The sequence below is a fragment of the Mustela nigripes genome, chromosome 3, assembly GCF_022355385.1.
Source record: "Mustela nigripes isolate SB6536 chromosome 3, MUSNIG.SB6536, whole genome shotgun sequence".
In the NCBI taxonomy this organism is placed as follows: Eukaryota; Metazoa; Chordata; class Mammalia; order Carnivora; family Mustelidae; genus Mustela; species Mustela nigripes.
The window spans coordinates 81,942,983-81,958,318 of record NC_081559.1 but is presented as its reverse complement, the minus strand read 5'-3'; the positions used below and the strand labels follow the sequence as shown (position 1 = coordinate 81,958,318).

The following is a 15,336-nucleotide window of genomic DNA, read 5'->3' as shown; positions in this document are numbered from 1 at the left end:
CCTGAAATGTGTATATGCAGATGTTAAGTAATGATTTGTTAGGAACAGGAAGTAAAACAACCATGAATATCTCTGAATATCTCTATGTCTTCAGAGAAATAAGAGAAAATCAAAATCAGTGAATGGAAATACATATAAAAGTAGATTTTCAAAATTTTCTATACTGTGGACTGGACTACTGTATTACAGAATATAATTTTAGGTATTTCTGAAACCAAATAAGAGGCTGTGGTTAAAAGCATATAGAGTTCGAAGAGTATATGTAGATTCCCTGAGATGATTGAGACACCTGAGATACAAGGACAACTGAGAACCACTCCAAATACTCGAGTTTGGAATGAAAAAGAGGGTATTCTGGTTCAGTTTGAGAGGAATAAGATTGTATAAAATAAATCTGGTTTATTCTAAAACAGTTTTGGAAGAAAAGCATCCGCAATATGTAACTTTTATAACATGAGAGAAAAGATGCCTTAACTTATGCTTGATACAGTCTTGTACTCACTATTAGAGCTCGATTCCATTATATCCCCACTTTTTTTTTTCTCCCATGTTAGATTATAGACTTCACCAGATTCCACACCAATTTTAGGATCCACTTAAGGTATTTCTGATATGTGGGATGTAGATTGTTGGTGCCACAAACACCTAACGACAGTCTGTGGAACTCTAGTCTTGGTCAAGGTCATATTCTTTCCTGTTGAGTTGTTTATAGGAACCAAATTTTTATAGATTTGGAGAAAACCCTCCTTCAGAACTGGTGCTTCAGAGATTGAACCCTTAAATGTTACTCTCAACTATTTTATAAACACTGAAGATAATTTTTGAACAATGGGCAAGCATATTTTTCCAAGTGATTCCTGGGGTTCTTTCTAGTGTTAAGACTGATTATGACTAGATGACAGATGTGGCTCAGATCTGTGGATTTGAGTAACTAATCAGATCCTGAGCTTGTATACTGAATAGCCTGTGGTATCCACTGAGTATTGTTTACTTACATGTCATGTTGGCATAGTATTTTACCAGCTTTCTATTTATTTTAGGGCTGGCAGATTACTCTAAATACACTGAATGCGCTAGTGTTTACTATGGATTTTGTATGATCCATTTCTCATGGCTGTTGATTACTGCTATATATAATTCTGAGATTATCATTTAAAATCATTTTTCCTTATGTAGTCATTTTGTTGTTAATTTCCATAAAGTGAACTGCCCTACAGCTTATCCACTACAAATGTATGATTTTAACAGAGTCATATGACTGACTTCCCTTTCTACTGTAGCTAAAATAATCAAGTTTAAGTATGTATTATCCATTGACACGTCTTTATTTACTTGTTTTTAAAAAGATTTTATATGTTTATTAGAGAGAGAAAGAGAGACAGAGTGAGAACACATGAGAGGGGAGGTCAGAGGGAGAAGCAGACTTCCCATGGAGCTGAGAGCCCAATATGGGACTCAGTCCCAGGATTCTGGGATAATGGCCTGAGCTGAAGGCAGTCGCTTAACCAACTGAGCCACCCAGGTACCCCAATACTTCTTTTAACATAAACATTCCTTGACCCTTTCAGATCTCTGATTTCTACACTATAAGTTTAGCTTTCTTGTTTGCAATTTTGAACTTCTTTTGGTTAATGCTAATTACAAATGTAATTTTCACATAACTGGATATCATACCTATAATTTGGAATTAGCCAGTAATCCCACCTTTATGTTGGAAATTTAATACCATAAAAGAATAAGTTGTTAATTGTTTTATCATCAAAATATTTTGTTCGTGGGGATGATTGCTACATAGACTGAAGAAAATGACCCTGTAGCTAACCTTCTTAGACATATATATAGAAAAATAATGTTTAATATTCTCTCATCTATTCTTGGTGTATACCTTTTCTGTCTTCATTTTGAGTAATCCACTGAAATATGTTTCCAGATTAATATCATTAAACTTTTTAAAACAAAGTTGAAGTGATCATGTGTCTGAAGTTTTCATTACCACTTATACCACTTCTAATTCATAACATGCTGACTTGGAATCTCAGCAGAATTGTGAATAGTTTGGCTCTATCAACAGTCTCAAAACCACTGCCTTTGTGTCACAAACATTTTGAATATTGGGTTTGACCTAGTCTCATTCAGCCTGTCTTAAGTCAGAAATTTTTCAGATGTTTTAGAGGGTAATAGTACTGTTGGCAATAATAACAGCCTCTCAGGAGATTGTTGGAGTTAGAGAAGCACAGTCAGTATGCTAGTATAAGCTAGAGAAAATTAAGCTTCATAGAATTTTCTTGGCTAGTGAGTGAGTACGGAAAATACACAATCTTCTATGTGCCTGAAATTCGCAAGTCAGAGTGGCAGTCCCTGCCCATTCATTGCATCCCCATCTCAATTATAGTTGTGACCACTCTCTTCCCTATTAAAAACTTGTCTTATTTTCCTTAGTGTCCAGATCCTGAAGGTAGTTAATTTAATAAACCATGTTGTCATGTTAATAAATACTACTTTGTGTCTAGTGGATCTTTTAGAATTATTAAAATAAAGTAAAAATAGAAAAAAAAATCTCATTGCGTAAAGTTCAGAGTCAAAGTAAAGGTGCAGTCTGCAGTCTGGAGGTGTGGAATTAGGGGCAGGTGATAAATCTATCCCTCCATTAGAGCAGACAGATATCATATGCAGGCATACCCATTTTATTGTGCTGTGCTTTCTTGCACTTTGCAGATACTGAGTTTTTTACAAATTAAAGATTTGTGGCAACCATGAGTTGAGCAATTCTATTGGTGCTATTATTCCAGTAGCATTTTCTCACTTTTCTGCATCTTTATCACATTTTGGTAAATCTTGCAATATTTCAACCTTTGTCATTGTATTCATGATGGTAATCAGTGATCTACAACTCATTGAAAGCTTAGATGATGGCTAGCATTTCTTAGCAATAAGGTGTTTTTTTTTTTTAAGATTTTATTTATTTATTTGACACAGAGACAGAGATCACAAGTAGGCAGAGAGGCAGGCAGAGAGAGAGGGAGAAGAGGCTCCCTGCTGAGCAGGACTCTATCCCAGGATCCTGAGATCATGACCTGAGCAGAAGGGAGAGGCTTAACCCACTGAGCCACCCAGGTGCCCCATAAGATATTTTTTAATTAAGGTATGTACATTGCTTTTTAGACATAATGGATTGCACACTTAATAGACTATAGTGTACTGGAAACATAATTTTTATATGCATTGAGAGACCAAAAAATTCATTTGACTCCCCTTATTGAGATATTTGCTTTATTTCCCTTGTCTGCAACCAAACCTGCAATATATCTGAGGTGGGTCTCTACTAAATTTATGAGTAAGTTGTGGTCCACCTGAGGCATGCCACAGATTTATTAAAATCGTAATTCTTCAATAAAATCAGTATATATGGAAATTCACTGTATTCTGTATTTAGTTTTAAAGATGTCATGCACAGATAACTTCAAAAATGATCCAGGAATGTTGAGTCATGAGAGAAGCAGAAGTTTAATTTGGATAAATAAATATTTTTTTCTTTAAAAAGTGTGATTCCTTAGTTTCCTGAACAAAATTTCAAATCATATGTTTGGAACCTAATATTTTATTAGTGGCTAAATAAATGTTTATTGAAAAATGAACTCATCAATTTTCTCATTAACTTTATTCAATAGCAAACCTAAAGTAGAAATTGTGGTAATGTAAGTATAATATTTTGCCATGTCTGATAATGCTTTAAAAAAAAATATGTAGCATCAATTTTTTTCTTTTTTTTTTAAGATTTTATTTATTTATTTGGCAGAGAGAGAAAGAGACATCACAAGCAGGCAGGCAGATAGAGAGGGGGAAGCAAGGTCTCCGCCAAGCAGAGAGCCCAGTGCAGGGCTGGATCCCAGGACCTTGAGCTTATGACCTGAGCTGAAGGTAGAGGCTTAACCTTCTGAGCCAACCAGGCACCCAAAGTAGCATCAGATTTTGAACCTAGTATTTTCTAGGCTTCAGAACTTTAGTATTGGGCCTCAATTTAAAGACTAATTACACTTAAAATAGACTTTAAAGTTTTTATATGATCTGGCAGAATGGTAAATATATATGCAGTTCTTTTGCTAATTTGTGGCTCTACTAACTTTAAGAAATTATGAAGTACTGAAAAATGTTTAAAATAAAACAAAATCAAAATTATATAACATGATTGCAACTATGTAAATTTACAACTATTTAAACATTAAAAATATTAGAATAAAATGTACCAAATGCTATATCGAGGTGCTAATATTAGGGCTACTTTTTCTTCTAGATTCCAATATTTCTGTAATATTGTTGTTACTTTTATGATGAGAAGAATAAATATGTTTTTATCAAATGCAATATAAGAAGCTAAGATAAATATAGAAAAGCGTTTGCTGCTTCTAATTATGGCAAATGTTTCGAAGTCACTTATATTAACTAAAATGATAATTCATGTACCCAAAGGATTGTACTTTCTTTAGATTATATTTCAGGATAAGAAACAGCTCACAATGTCAGGGTGCTAGGCAATTTTCCATATTAATATCAAATAAGTTTGTTTGTTTGTTTGTTTGTTTTTTAAGATTTTATTTATTTATTTATTCATTTGAGAGAGAGCATGAGAAGAAGGAGGGTCAGAGGGAGAAGCAGACACCCTGGCAAACCGGGAGCCTGATGCGGGACTTGATGCCGGGACTCCAGGATAGTGACCTGAGTCGAAGGCAGTTGCTTAGCCAACTGAGTCACCCAGGTACCCTCAAATAGATTTTAATATAAAAGGTGTTAAATAAATGTTTATTTATTGTCTCCTTCAAACCCCCATTCTTCCAAACACCTTGAATACAAACTACTCTTGTTTGTCACTTCAAATTGTTATATCCCTAGCATTTACAGTAATTTCTGGACATAGTTGGAGCCTAATAAGTGTATGTTGAGTGAGTAAATAAATAACATGAGAAAGACATGCAAGTAACTCTTAATTAATTAATTAATTAATTAGGTACAGATAGTTACCTGTGTTCCGTTCCCTCGCCATTTCACTTGGTTTAAGCTATAAAACCAGAGGAAAATGAAACTTCTGACAAGGATTAAAGATACCTTGAACTATAGAGCATATAGCAACTTTGAACCAAACAAGATCAACCTCTTGTTGATGAAGATATATCTTCAATAAGAAGATATATCCCCATCACTTATAGGAAAAGATGTGGCTCTAAGGAAGAATGAGGTACAGTAGGTAGGACAGAGAAGTGATACGTATATCCCATAATTCTGGTCTGCTTTCCATAAAAGGACCCTGTATTGCAACACAGTCCAAGGTGGCCCCCATTCGCAAGGCTTCCCAAATGGCTCTGTGCGTGCTTAGATGACCTACTCTTGAGTCTACCCCAGAATCATAACTTTAATCCTTTTGTTTCTTCTACATAATGCCTGTTGCAATGTAATTCATACTTTTGTGGGTGAATTCCTGGTATGTTAGAACACAAACTATATAAAATATCAGTAGCTGCTCATTTTGAATGTGATTGCATGAATTTAATTGGTAAATCATTAGTCTTGCTCCTGACCAATATACTTATTATTTCCTTCATTCACTTCAGCATGGTTCTGTTAAGTGATTGTTAGACTCCTTCGAATCTTTCTGCTTTAATTTATTCCGTTGTCTCATTCTTGTTTGTTGTGTCCTTCATCCTTTTCCTTTTGAGAAAATATTTCACGCTTCGTATGCAAAAGCAAAGGCTTTTCTTATGGATCCTGTGGGCTCTGAGACCCCCTTAATTTTCTTTCTTTAGTCCTAGACCTTTATAGTCTTAAGCTAAATCTGCTCTCTCCAGAACTATTTGAATGTTTATGTAATCGCATCTCATCTCTTTGAGTTCTGAGTTTTCCAATTCTTGTCATTCAGTGTCTCCTGTGGTATCTTCCTTCTTCTAGAGCATGTATCTATCTCTCTGTCATGCTTTTTTTCAATTCTATTCCTTTTGGCTCTGATGGGTTCTGTTAAACTCCTTAGTTCTCTACCATTTGCCCAGGACCACGAGCAATTCATTGTGAATTATTCTTCATTTCAAATGGTTATGTTTCTCATAATTTTTTGACCCTTTTATATCTTCTCTGAGTGACTTTAATGTATCCACTTATTTATTCAGTCATTCAACATGTTTTTTTTAAGTTTTTTTTTTTTTTTTAATTTATTAGAGATATAGAGAACACAAGTAAGCAGAACAACAGGCAGAGGGACAGGGAAAAGGAGGCTCTCCGCTGAGTGAGGAACCCACTGCTGGGCTTGATGCTGGGATCATGACCTGAGCCGAAGGCAGCCACTTAACCAACTGAGCTACCCAGACACCCCCAACAGATATTCTTTGAGTCACTACTGTGTACCAGAGCTCTTCTAGGTTTAGGATAAATTGTAAACAAACATGATCCAAACCCTTGTGGAATTTTCTATCCAGTTGAAGCATAAAACATTAATCTCACACATCTAAAACTGTTACACTTCCATTGAATTTGCATGTGAATTTCAAGGGAAGGGACTTTTTATTACAAAACTTTCTGTACATTTGCAACCCAAAAAGGAATAAAATAATCTTACCTTTTTGCTGGTAACTTTCGCACAATTTCAAGACCATCTGGCATGTTTCTGACAAAATGAGTCGGTTATCTATAAATATCTTGTTAATAATTAAAACCACTATTTATGAAGCATTGTGCTTCTTGCCCATTATTGACATTATATCCTATGATCCTCATAACAAACATATGAGGAAACAAGCTCAAAGAAGGTAAGACATTTGCCTAAATTTATTAAGATACTAATGAGAAAGTGAGATTTCAAATCCAACTCCATTTGTTCCACAAACTTGAGCTCTCTTATCTCTCCTCTTTGCTCCTCTTTCCATCACTAGTGAAATTAATCAAAAGTCAAACATGTAAAACTTATGTTCCCCTTTCTCTTACTAACCAATATTTCTGCTTTATAAAATGTTTGGGAATCTTGGTTTCAAAAATCAAGATATAACTATATTCACAAAGCCACTTTTGGTTCTGATTATAAAAGAGATTATGACTTTTGGGAGACTGGGAAATATTTACTATTAAGTGGAAAATGTTTTTGTGAAAAGATTGATTGTATGCTAGTATTAATATATGATTTTAAATCGTAACCTCTGCTTAACTGAGAGTCAGCAAACATAACTTTCTTTGTTACAAATGAAATTTTTTATTTTTATTTTTTTTAAGATTTTATTTATTTATTTGACAGACAGAGATTACAAGTAAGCAGAGAGGCAGTCAGAGAGAGAGGAGGAAGCAGGCTCCCCGCTGAGCAGAGAGCTTGATGCAGGGCTCGATCCCAGGACCCTGGGATCATGACCTGAGCCGAAGGCAGAGGCTTTAACCCACTGAGCCACCCAGGCGCCCCTACAAATGAAATTTTTTAAAATGGAAAGATGAGAAGATTAAAAACACCATATCTGAGCTATATTATATATATGTGTATATATATATATATATATATGTGTGTGTGTGTATATATAAATACATCACCTGCTTGCGATCTCTGTCTGTCAAATAAATAAATAAAATCTTTAAAAAAATTTTTTTTAAATAAAATAAATAAAGAATAGAGCATCCTAATAAAGGCTCTATATTTCACCCTGCCCCTATTGAAATTTCAAGTTCCCTTTTTATCCATTGTTTGTATCATTTACAAAATATTTTTGTGTCCTTCGCATTTTCACATTTTCACTACCAGGAGACTTTTCCTCCTAGATAGATTATCCATCACTCCCCTCCCCACCCCTGCCAAAGAAAAACCTAGAATAGAAATACTATTATATAAAATCTCCTATTTTGTTTCTTTGCAATTTAATACTTAGTTTTATGTTTTAGAATATAGATTTATGTAATATTTAAAAGCATTGGACTGGAAATTAAACAAGATCTCTACCATGCTGTACCATTAATACTGGGCAAATTACTTAAATCTTTTGAATGCTTTTAATCTCATGTGGGATGTCACCAATTCACTGTAACATACCTAACTAGGAGCTTCACCTTTTATTTTGGAATTATAAAATTTACCCAACCAGAATTTAATTCCAAGGATAAGAACATATAATACAAAAGGTAATATATTTTATAATAGCCATTGAAAAAATAAAACAATTTTGACACAGATCTAAGGTAATACCTACCCTTATTTTCTTCCTCATAAAATAGAGTTTAAACATATATAGATATTTCAGTACAATGTTTGCTGACTTCCAAGTCAGTTTTTCAGTATGTATTTTTCATCATTGCTACATTGATCTTTCAGTGGAAATTTGGGCCTATCGAAATCCTTGTCTCACATGAAAAACAATATCTTTAATAGATTTTGCTTTTCCTTTTAGGACGAAGTAATTGAATCTTCGATACGCAAATATCATATACTTTAAGATCAATTCAAGTTAATCCTATACTGGCTCATCTTTTTTTAAAAAAATTGTCTTTGCTTTAAAAAATACATCGCCATGAATTCTTTGGAAGACAGCCATTATATAAATACAGGATGTCTTGTTACTATTTATAAAATATTTTGCCATTTCTTTTAATGGTGGCTGATTTTTCTTCCTGGGGCTATTTTCCCCCATTCTTAAGCAATCCTTTCCCCATCCCCTACCTCCATCCCCAACTAATATTTCCTTTTTGCTGTCATTTTTCCTTATTTATTTGGTTGGAATTGATGCTGTTAGTGACAATGGGTTTTCAAAGAGTTGTATTAAGTATTTTTTATTGTCTTTACATTTGCCCCTTACTTTTTTTTCTAATATATTTTTGTCTTTTTTCAAATTATTGGCTTCCATTTTATTTGATTAAGGAGATTGATGGGTCATCCATAAAGAAGAGAAAATACAGAAGGAAGACATATTTTATAACTATAAGCCAATACTTTGAGAAGAGTTACTTTGATCACTACCCATGATATAGAATGAGACAGGTCAAGAAAAACCAAGGATTAAAATTGATTTAGGCTGATAAGAGGTTACATAAAATGAGGGTCTCAGCGAACACAGAGCTTCAGTCAGAACATTAGCTACTCTAGAAAGGAGAATATAAATTCTTAAACAGTAGAAGGTAGAGTTTAATCTGAAGTCAAAGGAGCTCCTGATAGCAGAAGTGAGTAGATTCCAAGTATGGAAATAGAAATTGGCACAAAAGGGGTCAGTAGGAGAGAGAGAAAAGGAAATACTAGTCTGGTTGACCCAGAGATAGCATCTGCTGTGCTATGTAAATGTATTTTGTCTGTGTAAGCAACACAGCAAGTCATGACCACTGAAACAAGGGCAGGGCTGAGCAACACTGCCTGCCTAGGTTTAGGGCAGTCCACTTGAGTGTGAGGAAACAGGGAATGGCAGGTTTTGTTGGCAGGTGCTTTAAAGCTAGGTTTCCCACATCATTATCATTATTACTACAATAATTTTGTTGATCATCCAGAGAGGCAAATCTAAGTCTCATATTTTGGATCACAACATTTTCCAGCATTCAGTTCAAGAGAAACTTTGTTCTCCTCATATTACCTGAGGCCTTCTGAAACCTTTGCAAGAATCCTTGGGCACTAGAACAATTACAAGGGTTTTTTAGAGCTTTTTGTCTATAGTCAATTAGTCTTTACTTAGTTAGGAAGCCCCCGAATTTTATTTTTCAGAGGTGACAGTGGATCATCCATACAGTGATGTTTAGAGAATTTACAAATAATGATATAAGTGTCCCTAGTCCCTTATCTGTAATTCAGAGCTTCAGAAAGTTTGGAGGGAAAACCCCCCACACCTTTTTCAATAAGAAAAAATTAAGTAAAAGTATTTTTACTTAAGGCTTACTTACTTACTCAGGCAGCAAATTCAAACTTGAACTTAGTTTATTTGGTGGTAAATTCAGAGCTGAATTTTGTGAGGCTATTATTAGGCTTTATATTTCCCCTATGTGAATATTCCTGTATTTCACATGTGTTTGATTCTCAGGTGCTGCTCCAGTCCCCTCTGGGAAGATGATATCCTATATAGTATAAATATATAGTATATATGTTTCTTACTTTAAATTTCTAAAATTAAAAAAAAAATACATGTAAATCAATTCTGAAATGTTGCTGGCCTCAGGGATTGTTTTTTTTTTTTTTAAGATTTTTTATTTTATTTATTTGACAGAGATCACAAGTAGGCAAGGCCTCAGGGATTTTGAGTGACAGATATTGTGACCATTAGTAGCTTTAATCAGGTGACCTTGTAATCACATATTAAGTAACTGTTAACTGTGTTAAGCCCCATCATCTTGAAGAGACTAGTCTTTAATCTGTATATCTGTTTTCTCAGTATCTGTCACAGAAATGCTGTTTTACATGGTGGTTATGCTTGGTGACATTATGTTCCTTTAACCAATCCATAGTGTATTTAAGACATGATATTAACAGTTGTGTGGATCTTATGGCAATGTTTCTATGAAAATACTTTTAGAATGTACCCTAGCCTGGCCCATCTGCAAACATGAAAACAGCTGTACTGCAGTATTCACATGATTTCTGAGGCTCATTTATCCCATCATACAATGAAAGTGAGAATTCTAACAGGCTGAGTTCCTGCGAAAGTTGCCTTTAACTGACCTGGATGCAGGCTGAGATGAGTTGTTTGTTTTGTTTTGCTTCTTATAGCTTCATGTTGTTTGCTTTCTTTTCTTCTGCAGACTCTAGGAACTGCCCTACCTAAATCCTTTTCATTTATACCATATATAGTTCTTCTATTTATTTGGAAGTAATGGGACTAGGTTCCCTTCTTTCTTATCTACCCCTCACTTTATCTTTAAATTTGAATTATCCACTTAACTCTTCTCCAAGTCTCTCAGTATTCCTTTCATAAGGATGGCTAATAGTTTTTACTCAAAAACACATGATAGATGATGAGAGCTATTAAGTGACTGAGACTGGATAGAAAGAATATTGAAGTACTACTTTTAAGAAGCTGGAAAAGCTGGAAGCATGACTTCTTGTCTATCATGACCTTTTGTTTTCCAGAAGATTATTAGTTTATAGAACATTCAGTTTCCTAAGGTATTCTTTTCCTATAATGATCTTTAAATTTCACTCTATGCTACCCACATACAAATAATGCACACATTGGTAGATTGCTTTTAAACAAATATCCTAGAAACCATCCATGCAAGCAAATATCTTTTCTTAGAAAGTAATTACATGAGAGGCTATGTAGTTATTTCAGTGCTATTGGTTTGCTTAACTACTTTTGGAACCCCTTAGGTTATCTTCACAGTCTTTGCCATTATTTTGAATGTTATCTGTATTATTAGTCACTTTTTGAGAGTTAATTTAGAGTTTACAGACAACTGTCTTTCCGAGTAATGTCTATTGAGGAAGGTTTTATGTTTTGTTTGTTTCATTCTTGGTCAAAAACAAGTGAAAGCTAAAAAGTAGATTTGGGGGGTCTTTTAAGTTGATTCATTCTTACACTAGTTCTAGAACAAGAGTTTCAAAGCTATTTGGAACAAGTGTAGCTCTATAATCCTATACTTGAATGGAGCAACATTTATTTGGTGTTTAGATTACTGTATGTTGATTAAAATGTAATACTCATTATTCTTAGGATTATTGTTTTACAAGTATATTTAAAATTCAGATATAGAGGCACCTGGGTGGCTCAATCATTAAGCATCTGCCTTTGGCTCAGGTCATGATCCCAGCATCCTGGGATCGAGCCCCATATCAGGCTCCCTATTCAGCAGGGAGCCTGCTTCTCCCTCTCCAGCTCCCCATGCTTGTATTCCCTCTCCCGCTATCTATCTCTGTCATAAATAAATAAAATCTTTAAATAAATTTTATAAATAAATAAATAAATAAAATTGATATATAGACACATATGTGGGATCATTTGGGAAATTGCAGCTATGAGAATTCAGATACAAAAGAAAGATTTCTTGAAAACTTAGCATGTTTCAATCATTCTTTCATTGTTTTGAGCTGATTAATTTATCTGAAAGAGCAGAAGAGACTGATCTGTTATAACATTTCTATAAGTTCTGTTTATGAAGTACCCGCAAAATTATCCGGTATTCATTATCCTGTTTAATATTACTAACAATTCTTAGTGACACTTGTTCTCTTTTAAAGATGGAGGAAAGTGAGGTCCAGAATACTGAAGGCAACCATGCCTTTGATCACCTTGCTGATAAGTAGCTAAGCCTTCTGAGCTTCTAACTTTTTTTTTTTTTTTAACTGCTCTAAATTTCTTAAACCATGCCTACTGCTATAGGCATGGTCCTTTGACCCACTGGAAGTGTATTCTGCTATTTATATGATACAGCTACAGTGCCAAGAGATTAATTGCCATTTTCATTGTTTGTATTTTAATGGCAGACTTTTTCAGTATGGTATATTGGAACTCTCCAAATTGCTTACCTTGGCCCAAATGACCCTACATGATTCTTTTTAAATATTTTATTTATTTATTTATTTGATAGAGAGAGACACAGCTAGAGAGGGAACAGAAGCAGGGGGAGTGGGAAAGGGAGAAGAAGGCTTCCCGTGGAGCGGGGAGCCAGAAGCAGGGCTTGATCCCAGGACCCTGGGACCGTGACCAAGCAGAGGCAGATGCTTAAACTGCTGAACCACCCAGGTTCCCCAACCCTACATGACTGATTTGACTTCAATCTCTCCACCCTCATGGGTAATCCAAATTAACCTATCTCTTGACACACCAAATTTATTTCTTATTTAAGACATTTACACAAGTTTTTCTTGTGGTCTGTTTCTTCTGCTTGGAATGTTCTTGTCTTCAGTCTTTCCATGGCTGACTCTTGTTAACAAGTCAGGTCTCAGCTTAAATATTAACTACTCAGGGAAGTCTTCCCCAGCCACCACCAAAGCTAAAGAAATCACTCACGTCACATCACCTTGTGTTAATTCTGTTTATGGCATCTACTACTATCCAGGATTTTCTTCTTTACATGTTTTTTTTTTTTTTAAGATTTTATTTATTTATTTGACAGAGAGAAATCACAAGTAGATGGAGAGGCAGGCAGAGAGAGAGAGGGAAGCAGGCTCTCCGCTGAGCAGAGAGCCTGATGCGGGACTCGATCCCAGGACTCTGAGATCATGACCTGAGCCGAAGGCAGCGGCTTAACCCACTGAGCCACCCAGGCGCCCCCTCTTTACATGTTTATTGTCTCTCTTACCAGTAGATTGTAAGTTCTATGACAGCAGAACCTTGAAACAACCTGGCCAAGAAATTGCTGTAGGAGTAAATGAATAAATTGGGTCAAGAAAATTGCATAACAGATTATTCAGATTAAAGAAGACTAGAAATAATAAATATTTAGGGATATTTGGAACAGTGGTTCTCAAAGCTTGCTAAACTAGCCAGCAGCAGTAGCATCACCAGGAAATATGTTAGAAATGTAATTCCAAGGACTTTCTCATGACCTGTTAAATCAGAAACTATAGAGGTAGGGCCTTGTGGTCTGTTTTAAACTCTCTAGGTAGTGATTCTGATGCAGAACTACTGAATAAGCCTTTTTTTTTTTTTTTAACCAATCACATGTCAGAATTATCAATTTTGTTTTGTCTTTAAGCCAGATTGCCTTATTTAAGATGGATTTTTTCTCTGCATGATTTTGTTAGCCATGTTTTTTTAAAAATTTACACACAGGTAGAAATTTCAAAAATGGACAACCCTAATGAGAATCAGTATAGCTAATTCAGTGAATTGAGGACATAATTTAGTCTACTTAAGTATCGTTAAGACTTGATTTCCAAAAGTAATTTTTTTCCAAAAGTGTTTTTTGAATTAATTTTTCCTAGTTTCCAAAGAAGTTTGGAATTTCCTTGAATCTGCTTTGAGACCAACTGCAACAAAGAGTAATTAATTATATTCTTAGTGAGATGTAGACAAATCTTGATCAAAGACGTACATTGGCATTCTAATGATTAGTATAGTCTAGTATCTCCTGTAGATTGTTAGAAAGAAAATTCAATACAGAGCCCTATTTGAAGCCCACTGCTGTAAAACGGTTTACTCAGAGACTTTAAAGTATTTTCAAAATTCCACTTGTATTTTATCTCTTGAAATATTAATTTACACCATCATTTTCATATGTACCCTTTTACATAGTATTTAACTCCTTTTAGTGGTATGAGTACATAATAAGTAGTTCAAAAAAAGAATGAGTCCAGAATGGCATCTGAATTAATATTTTACATACTGATATTTTCCCTATCAAGCACAGTGACAAAGCCTTAACTTTTTTGATCTAAAAGAGAACACTGTGAAAATTAGCACATTTAATTTTCTGAAACTCTAAACATTTCTGAGGAAGAGGAAATAAAACTTATGGAATGCTAGCCACAAACCAGTTATACAGGTATTAGAACTAATACTTCAAATAGCTATAGATCCTGCTATTCAGAAAGTAAGATAAGTGACTTGACTCAAGTTTATGGCTACTATGCCACAGAAACAGGATTTAAACCTAGGTGTGTCTGATTCCAAAGCAATGCTTTTCTACCACACAGAGCTGCCTTATAACTCTAGTGTATAAAAAAATGAGGTGAATCATCTTAAATCATTATTGGAAGCTAGCAGGGTATAAATAATAAATAAGTAAATAAAATTATGGCAAGTGATTGCTCTTTACTCATTAAATGTAGTTAAAAGGTTAACGTTACTCCCAGTATATGCCTAATCCCATTCTAACAAAAATGTTAGATCACGATTAAGAAATCCAAGTTCAGCAACTGTTTTTAACAGGTAGAAAAATGTTGTTTGTCATAGAAATATTCATTTTCAAATTCCTAAAAGAACACAGCGAGTATTAAGATAACACTTCAGGGGCACCTGGGTGGCTCAGTAGGTTAAGCCTCTGCCTTTGAGTCAGGTCATGATCTCAGGGCCCTGGGATCCTGTGTCCATCGTCCACCATACACCCCCCCACCCCTGCCTTGGGCTCTCTGCTCAGCAGGGAGCCGGCTTCCTCCACCCCTCACTCTCTGTCTGCCTCTCTGCCTACTTGCGATCTCTCTCTCTCTCTGTCAAATAAATAAATAAAATCTTTAAAAAACCCCACAAAAATGATAACACTTTAAATACTTAAAGTGAACAAATTCCCCTTGTTCTATTAGTTTAGAAATTAAATTATTAATTTAATTAATTTAATTATTTCTACATTAGATCTTGAAGGGAATATAAAATTAAATGTAATTACTGGGAAATGATGTATAGTTGACTCCCTGTCATATCATATTTTGTTGGTTGCATAATACCTTTAACACATATACAATCTGTATTTAAGTAA

General features: G+C 34.6%; 1 long non-coding RNA gene across 4 annotated transcripts in view; it reads left to right on the top strand.

Annotated features, from left to right (window-relative positions):
* The window catches only part of LOC132013904 (uncharacterized), a 218,733-nt gene that overhangs the window by 67,853 nt on the left and 135,544 nt on the right, over positions 1-15,336 (top strand). For 2 of the 4 annotated variants that reach the window (XR_009403139.1, XR_009403136.1), the window contains exon 2: positions 4,615-4,753. The exons of the other annotated variants lie outside the window; for them this stretch is intronic. This is a non-coding gene — a long non-coding RNA (uncharacterized LOC132013904). The remainder of the gene's footprint in view (positions 1-4,614; positions 4,754-15,336) is intronic. 4 annotated transcript variants of the gene reach the window in all.